Raw genomic sequence first — 11886 nt, forward strand, 5'->3', positions numbered from 1 at the left:
CTAGTGTTTCCCTAGGCAACGTACTTGTCTTCCTGCGCTTCCATTTATAAAAGAAACTAATAGCAGCATTTACCTTTTAAGGCAGAAAAAAAAAATTGGGTTTCTATAATTAAAGTATGTAGCAATTATCTAGCATTGAAAATTGTTCAATGCCTTTGGTCTATGTGTAAGGCTAAGGCTATAATATTTTTGAATGTATATTTTATGTAACATGCACTATTATTTTCTATAATTTCATAGTCTTGGCAACATTCAGTCCAGGAGTTTAGAAGATTTGTGTGCACCTCTTTAAACTGTATGTAGTTTGAACGGCACTGGTGGATACACACTGAGAACTACTAAAGAATTATGACTTCTGACCAAGTAGGTTAGTCTTCATTATATGACATTAACTGATAATGAGAACCGAACTCATATTTATGGGGCATCTACAAAATTCTAAAAACTGTAAAGCTTATCTAATTTAATCTTCATTAGCACTATGTGAATTACGTGTTATTAGCTCTTACTTGTCAGGCAGAAAATAAATATTTTCGAAAAAGAAACCAGATTGGAGTTTTTGGAGCCTTGATTTTCAATCCTATGTGCTATCTGTGACACACACAGTCATGTAAAATCCTTCTATTTTAAAACCCGGGATACAGTCTTTCTAGAAAGAACAACTTATTCTATTGTATCTTACTTCATAAAATATTTTCTATTTTGTTGAACTTAACCATTAAAAGGTTCATTCTGAGTTTTCACTTAGAAGTAAAGTAATGACATTTGTCCTTTCCTGGTCTAGAATTTAGAAATGTGTAGCCAACCTTTACTGAGCAGCAGATTCTTGATTGTTTACCAGGCTAGCATTTAGGGATTCTGCTCTGTAGTAGGCATATGTATACAAATGATGTGGATAATGGTGTTTTAAAAAATGCATTATGATATTTTCTTTTCATATTCTATATTAAATTATATTGGTAATATTGATCCATATTAATAGTTTAAGTTTTTTTATTTTAATGTTTTATTTATTTTTGAGACAGAACACAAGCAGGGAATGGGGTAAAGAGAGAGAAAGAGAGGGAGGCACAGAATCCAAAGCAGGCTCCAAACTCTGAGCTCTTAGCACAGAGTCCTAAACAGGGCTCAAACTCAAGAACTGGGAGATCATGACCTGAGCTGAAGTCAGATGCTTAACTGACTGAGCCACCTAGGTGCCTCAGTAGTTTAAGTTTCAAATTCAGTTGTTTCTGCAACAATTCTGCACTTCCACAACCTCTCATTTCTTCTTCTTTGGTTTCTGTTTAATGAGAGCACTATTATTAAGTTAGTCTTCTAAGAAAATTTTGAATTATGTTTTACTTCTCATGTTTCCCAAAAATTAACCACAAAACTGTTGAGGGGATCAATGAAATTTCTGTCTGCCATTTTCACGGGGCTGTATCTCTGGTACAAGATTCCCACACCCACATATATGCTTTTCCAATAGTTTTTTTTTAATGCACATTTATTTTAAAGACAGAGACAGAGCATGAGCAGGGAAGGAGCAGAGAGAGAGGGAGACAAGAACCCAAAGCTGGCTTCAGGCTGTGAGCTGTCAGCACAGAGTCGGATGTGGAGCTCAAACCCACAAACCATAAGATAATGACCTGAGTCTAAGTCAGATGCTTAACCAACTGAGCCACCCAGGCACCTCCCTATAGGGCTTTTGTTTTCCATTCTACTTGCTGTCACATCCTTCTTCCTTATCACCAAGAGATCTTAGCATGCTACTGCTGAAGCACATTGGCGGCTGATGTGCTAAAAGAATTGTTTCATTGCTTTAGAAAAACTTCTCCTATTTTTAACATTTCACCCAATTTAACTTTATGTCATTACCTTTTTCAGTTTTTCAAAAACATTTTGCTAGCCCTACTATACTAATATAGTCTCCATTCAATGCTAGTAGCCAAAGTCATTCATATGGCCAGTCCCAAAGTCAATAGGTGGTGAAGAGCATTCCAACCATGCTAAAAACATGTCAAACGTGTGGATATATAATGATGCTACAGAGGAATAAGAATTTGGGCCAGTAATTCAATCTGTACCTATATGATGCTATGGGCCAACTCGTGTCCCCTCAAGATTCATATTAGGAAGGTGTAAGCCCCAAAGTAAAGGGCAAAGTAAAATTACCTTTGGGAGGTAATTTTGTTTAGGTAAGTCATGAGTGCGGTGCCCTTAATGGGATTAGTGCCCTTATAATGAGAGACATCAGAAAGCTCAAGATCCCTCCCCACCTCTGACCAGTGAGAACACAGTGAGAATGGCTCTCTACAAGAGTTCTACAGAAACAGAACTCTCATCAGGGCCCAACCAGGCTGACATTCTGATCTTGGATTTCTAGCCTCCAGACCTGTAGGAAAATACACTTCTTTTGTTTAAGCCACTTGACTATGGTATTTTCTTAAGGTAACTTGATCTGAGACACTGGTAAGGAAGTCCAACATCATTAAAGGGCAGAATCAGCCTGAGAAACTGGATATATTTTTTCCAGTAAAATAATAAAAAGGATCTAGATTCCTATCCCCTTCATAGTGCTATTGGTGACCAGATAATAGAAATAATTAACCTTTATTTACTAGTTATTCATGCCTTGTACTAATCAATATATGTGTATTAACTTTCTTATTCTTCACAGCCTTCAGAGATACAGTTCTCTTTTTAACTCCACTTTTTAGATGAGGGAACTGGACATACAGGATAAGTAGCTTGCCCAAGGAGGTCAAACAATTGTAAAAAGAAGAGTTAGGATTCAAACTCAGATGTTGCACTCCAAATAGTAACTCAGACTAATTCTCCAAATCTTATTTCATTCGAAATAAGGTCTCAAATCTATCCCATTACACGAAAGACTTCCAATGTCCTCACAATATTTCAATTACATTGTTAAAACATAGATTCCTTCACTTGATGCTACTTTAAATCATCCCAAGTCTTATCATTCTTCTGAGCCTTATTTCACCTTCTTCCTTCTCGACTATTCTCCTTACTGCTTCTATAAGTTTTTAAAAACATTTTTCTAGCATTACTAGACTAATATAGTCTCCATTCAATGCTATCAGCCAAAGCTATCCAAACACTGTATGATTATTCTTGCATCACTATCTCTGAACTGACTGTTCTTTTCTGCTTAAAATGCTTTCTCCAAACATTTATAACTGTTTCCCTTGATTGATATGATAAAGACTAATTATTTTAAATGGATATTTCTTAATATCCTATAATCTTACAACCTGGATTTTTCTATGTGCAGTTGACCTAGAAAACTTGCCATTATCTATCCTGTTGATCAAACCTTATGGTTCCTCAAAACATTTATTACTATTAGTTATAATGTTTATTTATTTATTTTTCACATCTCTCTCACTATATAAGGAGTAAAAATTTTATCTATATGATGTTTTTAGTGTCAGTACCAATTGGAAAATAGTAGCAATTTAGTAAATATTATTCAAATAAATGAATATAGGACAAATGCAATTTATTCAATTTATCTAGTTTACTTCTATTTTTTAATCTTCTCCTATCAAAATATAAGAAAGGGGCCCGTGGGCAGCTCTGTTGGTTAAGTATTTGAATTTGGGTCAGGTAATGATTTCACTGTTCATGGGTTTGAATCTCATGTCGAGCTCTGTGATGACAGCTCAGGGCTTGGATCCTGTTTCAGATACTGTGTCTCCTTCTCTATCTGCCCATTCCCTATTTGCATTCTGTATCTCTTTTTCTTAAAAATAACCATAATTTTTAAAATGTAAGCCCCATAAGTGTAAAGAGCTCACACAACTTCCTCAATACCAAAGACGTATTCCTTAAAAAAAATGGTTGTGTACATAGCACGAGTTGAAGCAATATTTAATGAATAATGGATACATAAATATTATTTCTTCATTTTTTGAGATACATACATTGAGAAAAGTAATTACTAGTATAAAGCAGAATTAAGATGATCTCAGATCTGGTCCATATTGTTTTCATTGCATGATTCTGGGTAAGGGAAAGTTTACTTCCTTGGAAATACAGGGCTTTCTTTCTCTCAAGAAAGGAATAATGGTATATTTCAGGGACTATCCAAGATTCAAGATTTTTAAAGGCTAGAAATATTTCTTATAGGGGTGACTTTGGAGAAACTAAAGAAAATAGTTCTGGGGAAAGAATTGTAGTCATGTTGTTTTAGAAATTTGGTTGTCCTGCTATATTGTCACACCAATTCAGAAATCTGACTTAACAATTTGTTGTTTGCTGCTCCAGAATGTGTTTTTACTCTTCTACTTACCATATACTTAACATATTTTCTTTAAAAATAATACTCTAGGGGCACTTGAGTGGCTCAGTCGCTTGGGCTGCCGACTTTGGCTCAGGTCATGATCTCAAGGGTTCCTGAATTCGAGCCCCGTCTCGAGCTCTGTGCTGATAACTAGCTCAGAGCCTAGAGACTGTCCTCGGATTCTGTTTCTCCCTCTCTCTGACCCTCCCCTGCTCACATCTCTCTCTTTCTCCCTCAAAAATAAATAAAACAGGGGTGCCTAGGTGGCTCAGTTGGTTAAGCGTCTGGCTTCAGCTCAGGTCATGATCTCCCAGATCATGGGTTTGAGACCTGTGTTGGACTCTGTGCTAAGAGCTCAGAGCCTGGAGCCTGCTTCGGATTCTGCGTCTCCCTCTCTTTCTGATCCTCCCCTGCTAGCGCTGTCCCTCTCAAAAATAAAAACATTAAAAAATTAAAAAAAATAATACTCTAAATAAGAGATACCCTTTGGAGTTTCTCAGGAAGAAAAAAAAATTCCCTAAATTTGGGTCACTGTGGCAGAGAGCAGTGGGTGTTCTCATGCTCATGTGTTTTAACATCCATAAATGGTAGTAGCTGAGGATAGGAACTTTAATAAAGCAAATTCTTTACACCCTAAGATGTGTGACCTCATAAGTAAAACTTTTATTCTAAATGATAAATACGACTACTGTTCCAGATGGCTTCTCCCACCTTTTAGAGTAGCCTTATGCTTATGTTTTTCTCTCTGAGTTTCTCAAAACATATAGAACTTTTCTGCACTTCTTGGGCCCAAAATGCCAAGGTTCTAGTTATTTTGAGATGTTGCAAATGTCTTTGAATGAGACCAAAAGATAGTTATTTTTTGTATATCAATCTTCTCAGAGGCCAAGTATAAAATATGGTATTAAGCTAGTAAGAAAGAAAAACTATAATTTGCTATTTCCTCACTTGTATATACAGTCTACAAATTGTCTATAAATAAATCATTTCCTTAAGTTGCAGGTAATATGTTTCAGAGTAATGCCAAGAGTAAGTGCTAAAGGTAACAGGAAAGAAAGAGATTATTTCAGAAGGGTTGAGCAGATAAAGATTCATGAACAATAACACTTCAGCTGTGATTTAAAGGATTTCAGAATTCAATCAGAAGTACAAAGTATAATCCACTAAATTAAAAAGACCCACAATATTCACTATACATCAATATATGTCAATATACATATACAATATGCTTCAATGCACTTTGATCCTCCATTATCCAGATTTGAAGCAAGAGTAACTTAAGATCAAGAATTACCATGTTTTGGAAACACTGAAATGAAAAACCAAAGGGAACACTCTGTCCCAAGGAATAAGAATAAGAAATATTTTATGCTCATGTCATATTATCTATATCTTATATAAGAAAGACATTGGTATGTAGACTTTAACCTATCTTTAACATAGGTTCAAGTCTATCAATTGAGGACAGTTGTTTGGGGTTTAATTATATGGTTTTGCATTTAGTTTTGACAAGGTAAAATAATTACAGTGGGATACTTGATTGGATTCTGCCACAAACTTAAGACTAAGAGGAAAAATATTAAATCTACTCTTACGTAAACACAATTTTTTTTCTGAATATTCTTATATTGTTTATGTTGAACCTTAAAAAATAATTGATATCCTGGGCAATAATTTGAACCATTGCCAGGAAAAGTGTTTTCTCATAATATTAAAAAGTAATTCAGAGTTAGGGATATAAATCATAATAAGTTTCTATGTACCTTCATGAACACAAGTAATGGCCACAGTCAAGAAATATTTACCCAGAAATAATTCCTTGTGTACAGTAGTCATTTAAGTTCAATGGAAGATCAATATGTAGAAATTAACATAAGTAACATATCTTATAATTCTAATTAAAAATAAATTTATATTTGCTTATAATTTATGTATCATGCTATTTCAAATTAAGTATTTTTCTTACAAAAGTAATTTTACATATTTTTAAAAAGTGATAAATTATTTGAATGTAACTTCAAGAGAATGGTATAAATATCTGTGACAGAAATAAGTTACATGCTGCTATATATATTTTCAAATTGAGCTCGATTGCTTATAATTAATCTCAGACAATGCTGAGAGCTTTGCTTACCAATTACTTGACTAAAGGAAGACTGGAGGCTTTCAGTAAGCATACACTGGCGTTCAACGTTCTGGGACTCCTTTAGAATGCATTCATTGTTACTACCAGACTGTATTTACTAACAAGATTTCAGAGTCTATCACACATAAGATCTACATTTGTATCTGTGCCATTTTTCTTGTGTTGTAAATCATACATATTTCAACATCATCTGTATGGACACACAAGAAAGGGATGATTCAGTTGCTAACAAGCTAAATTGTCATCACATAAAGTGTCATGTTCATGTAAATACTTGAAAAGAAATTCATCCCAAAATAATGATCTGCTAATTTAAAAATTATTTTTACTTTGTTTCTACTAAATTCATTTCATTTTATGTTATATCCAATTAACTTATAATAAGAAATACATTTCAAAAATAATTTGGAAATATAATTTTGGCATGTCTATGAGATTGGTTTATTGTAATTCATCTCAGTTCCTTGGGAATTAAGTAGAATTACAATATTAACTTGATATTTGATAGATCATTTATTTCTCAAAATGAAAATGTTAAATAGAATGAGAAACAACTTTTATTTCTTGAAATACTTGCTATGAGGTATTCAAAATTGTGTTGTCAAACTGTGAGAAGCTCCGGACACCAGGGTGATTCAGTTGACAGCCCTGGCTAAGCCCAGTCCTCAGGCAACAAGCATCGGCACTGTGAGTAAGTCTTCTTGGAAGTGAATTCCAAAGGTCCAATGAGCTATTCTAACTGGCACTATGTCTATTCAAGTCCAGGTCAATGATTAAATTGTAAAAATATAAAAACTGTAAGAAGGATATTCAGATTGTCTAATGATAAATGTAGAAGATAATATAATAAAATATAGAGAGTTTGGACTCATGAGGTGATGATTCTTAGTTATCAAATAAAACAGGTGACTTAGTGATAAGTACTTAGTTTCATTTTTCAGACTTACACTTAAACTCAGAGTGGATCCTGAAATTAACATAAGGGCTGCATTTGCAAGTAGTAATCATATTACCTTAGTTTTAGGGGGGGAAAGTGTAGAATCAGATATGTAAGTAATAATAAGAAGATAGATATGACATAAAATCCAATGAAGTGTGATAAATATTTTGGTTTAATACCAAACATATATGATAATTAGTTTATTAAAGTTAGATATTGTGTGCTACACATATGAATTAAATAAGTTTTTTCCCAGTCTCTAGTTTAAAATGTTTTGACCAAAATATTTTTGGTCAAGTATCCTTTCTGTGCCTTTCATATCATCTTGTATAGCAGAATCCATGATCTTAAGAGACTGTCAAACACTAAAAACAATAACACAAAACTTATTAAAATTTAATCTCATTTTCAATAAAAACTCTCCCTGCTTTATCATCAGTGCTGTAGCCCTACAGAAGTTTTGAGGAGAGATGGAATGTAGTTGTCTCTCTTTCCTCCAGTAGGCTCTTTTCTCTATTGTGTTGGGAGCCAAAGTAGAGAGAAGACAAGCATCCCTTGGTGAACAGATATTCTCCTTATGGAAGTCTCTGGATATCGAGGTAAGGTTTGCTGGCCTCTGTCATCTCTATAAGAGATACCCACCAGCCAAATGACTTTAAATATTGCTAATGTAAATTTTCTGGAGGATTGTGGAGAGAACCTCTGTGGTGCAGTTTAGTGAGGAATGTCTTCTTAGATTTAATGTCTTTTTGTCCTTCTTCTCCTCTCTTAGCTACACTTGCAGAAACATACCTCACAATTTTCCTTGATAGTGTTTGTTGGAGAGAAGGGAGATGGGGAACATTTAAGGCAAGTCAAACACCATTGAATTCCTCAGCATTCCTAGAAATTTGTTCATCTTGGCCAAACCAAATGTTGATAACACATTTTCTTCCCAACTCTGAAACATTTACCTTCTCTAACCTGTCTCCTCAGCTCTTTGTCTCTGTGCTCAAATAGGCCCTGGCATCAGTCTAAGGATCCTTTACTTAATCTTCACACCTGAGGGGTTGATATCAGGGTCTCCTTTGTTCAGACACCTCAATATCTAATAAATAATTTTCTTTGAGCCTCTTCACTTTGTTCCTATATTTTCCCCAAATTGTTCTCTGCATTTTTTCCTGCTGTCTTCTGCTTTTTAGTTGTGTGTGAGTAAATAGAGCAGTTAAAATTATGGTTGAGGGGATCTTCTTACAAATTGTTTTCAAGTTGCTTTATAAAATGTGGCCTTTGGTATCAGTGCATTTTTAGTTTAGAGTCCTAGTAGCCAATATTAGAGCATCTAGAAGAGACTATAAACGCACCTCATTTTATATTCTAGTTATATAGTCAAAAATACTTAATTTCCAACACACTTATTCTTTGCTTTAAATCCACATTTACTGATTTGCTAGTGCAGTTAAGAGCACTTGAAGGAAACTAATTATTTCCTTCATGAAGTTGATGTTCTAGATTTAGAAAAACCACTGCCACCACCACCACCACCACAAATTAAAAAACTGGTTTTTAACATGAATACAGGTTTTAAAGATAATAAAAGTGATATTATAGAGAATGAGTGACTGTGACAGAATAGAATACTATGTAGGGTTACCTGGAAATTCCTTTTGAAGGAAATATCTAAGTTGAGATCCAAACTGGTCACACAAATACAAGAAGATAAAACCTAAATGCAAATGTTAACAAAAGAAGCAATGTTTATATGTTTCAATAAAGAGAAGAAAAACCAGAAAGACCATGAAGATAGAACTTATGGCTTAAGGTATAATGAAGAGAATGGCTTGAGAGAGATCAGGTCGGAGGCTGATACAGAACTTGGATGACCCTGGTAACAAGTTTACATTTTATACTGAGTGCAAGGGAAAGTTACTAAAAGATTTTAGGCAGAGGTTTTGATCTATGTTTTTAACAACAGACTGGATTTTAATAGATGAAGATCAAAGTGAGGAGGATTTTGGAAGAGAGAGATGATGAATTATCATTAGAACAGAAAAGCAAAATAAAGGAAAATGAATTGATAACTAGGAGAGAAAAATAAAGAAAGAAGGGAAGTGGATTCGAAATATACTCAATAATGTATTAGAACACAAGAAGAATACGCACATCTTACTGTGAGTTTGGACATAAGATTAAGGGGAAATAATGAGTACAGTATTTGAACCTCAGGTCCGGGGTGGTGCCATTTACATAGATAGTGATGAGGAGTCAAAAAAAAAATATTTGTGAAAATGTGAAGGAACAATAATAGTTTCATTGTGGACATATTACGTTTGAAGTGCCCATGAAATATTCAAATGGAGAAGCAGGACATTAACAATCACTTAACTGAAAAGACACTGCCAAATGCCATAAACACCAGTAAGAAGATGAAGCTAGAATTTTAAATGAGTTACTAATGGCTAATAGTAGGCTGACTTGAGAGTGTGATGTCACTAGAGACTTCAAACATTGAGTACACACAGTCTCTTCCAGATTCTTCCTTCAAGTTGACAAATGTAACTGTCTACTGTAAGTTGAGGTAATAGTGAATCACATACTACTGTAAAAATACTGTTTTTCCTCCCTCTTTAAATTGAAATTAGCTTGCAATTTAAAACATGGCAATTTTTCTTAACATAATATTGCATTTTTATAAATCACATAATTATCAAACTTTTTTCAGTTAATGCCAGTTATAAAAATATGAGAAAAAATATTTAATTAGTAGAAAGGCATTATCAGTACAAAATCTTTGGAACTAGGTTAGAACTAGTTTAGCTTAGGTATTAAAATGTGTATATATCAATATATATAGTTATTGATGTTTGGTAAAGGTCCAGACCAGCACTACTTGCTGGAAGTTTCTGCCATTATGGTGGATACTGAACACTTAAACATGGCTATAACTATTAAAATACTGAACTTAATTTAATTTATTTTTTAATGTTTTTATTTATTTTTGAGAGCGAGAGAGACAGAGTGAGCAGGGGAGAGTCATAGAGAGGGAAGACAGAATCCTAAGACAAGCTCCAGGCTCTGAGCTGTCAGCACAAACCCTGACATGGGGCTCGAACCCATGAACGGTGAGATCATGACCTGAGCCAAAGTCGGACACCTAACTGACTGAGCCACCCAGGCACCCATAAAATACTGAACTTTAATTTAATTTAATTAATTTATATTTAAATATAAATAACCATATGTGGCTGGTAAAGACTGTATTGGACAGCACCAATCTATAGTATAATTTGCATATTTGGAATGCTATTGAGTCTGGGACATGGTATATATCATGTTGTTGCCATTATAAACTTAGTTTTGTCAATCTTCATAAACTCTTTAGATATCCTAGTATAAGGTCTATTAAGAATTGATTAACAAATGCAAACTGTCAATAGATATTCCATCAAATGATGGGAAGACAATGTACTCTATTTATCTATTTATTCTCATTCAACCTCTGCACAGAGTAAAGATATAAAGAAAGGAACACCACTGTTGAACTTAGAATCTTTCAGAAATTTAAGATATACTTAGACATGTAAAACAATACAATTATGTATTTTTTCTATGTAAGTTATCCTATATTGCCCTCAAGTGTTTACTCTATTAAAATGTGTATCCTGATTTTGGCACTTCTTAATCTGAAGATAAAATATTGAGTTTGAGTATTTTGGGCTTATTTTTCTGTTTTAGCTTTTGTAGAGACATTATGTAACATATTTTTGAGGGCATATATTTAAGAACATAAATATGTTTATTAAATGAAAATGAAGAACTATTTATCTACATAAAAATCTGTGATACTCCAAATCATTTCCATTTAGCGAAACATATTACAATGGTGAGAGCTACAGGACTAACCATTGCTGGTGAGCTGAAGCACAAAAACTGTAAGAGGGTATGTTATACAAATATGTCATTGACTCTCTAAAAAGAACTTTTATAAATGATATTACAATGTTATTTTTTAAACTTTCAATAAATAGGCCTTAGATAGATTAAGTTGACAAAAAATAGAGAGCAATTGTCACCTTTCCCTTTTTTCTACTGGAATGCCATGTAGACAAATATCCATTACAATGAGCATTACTTATTTCTTCTCTGGTTACTATCTGAGTTGGAACTGTTCATGAAACAAAGTTTTGAAACTTTCTCAATTTTTTATTATTATGTAAATACTTACTTTCTTAATATGCTAGTCAAAATCTCTTTTAGCATTATACCATTGCCATCTTATATGTGAATAATAAGGATTCTGAAACTAATATTTTCTAAGTTTTTTCAAATCATATATTATGGAAAAGTATAAATACCTTTCTTTAGATTCAATTAAGAAATTTGTAGATCACTCTTTTCTCCACATTGAATAAAGCTCTTTGAACACTTGCTTAATCCAAATTGCAAGGTATCACCATGTACTACTTGAAGAGTTAACATGAAAAAGGATCAATAGACCTTCAACGTATTAATTTACTATCTTCTCTGCTGGAA

Source organism: Suricata suricatta, chromosome 1 (genome assembly GCF_006229205.1).
Source record: "Suricata suricatta isolate VVHF042 chromosome 1, meerkat_22Aug2017_6uvM2_HiC, whole genome shotgun sequence".
In the NCBI taxonomy this organism is placed as follows: Eukaryota; Metazoa; Chordata; class Mammalia; order Carnivora; family Herpestidae; genus Suricata; species Suricata suricatta.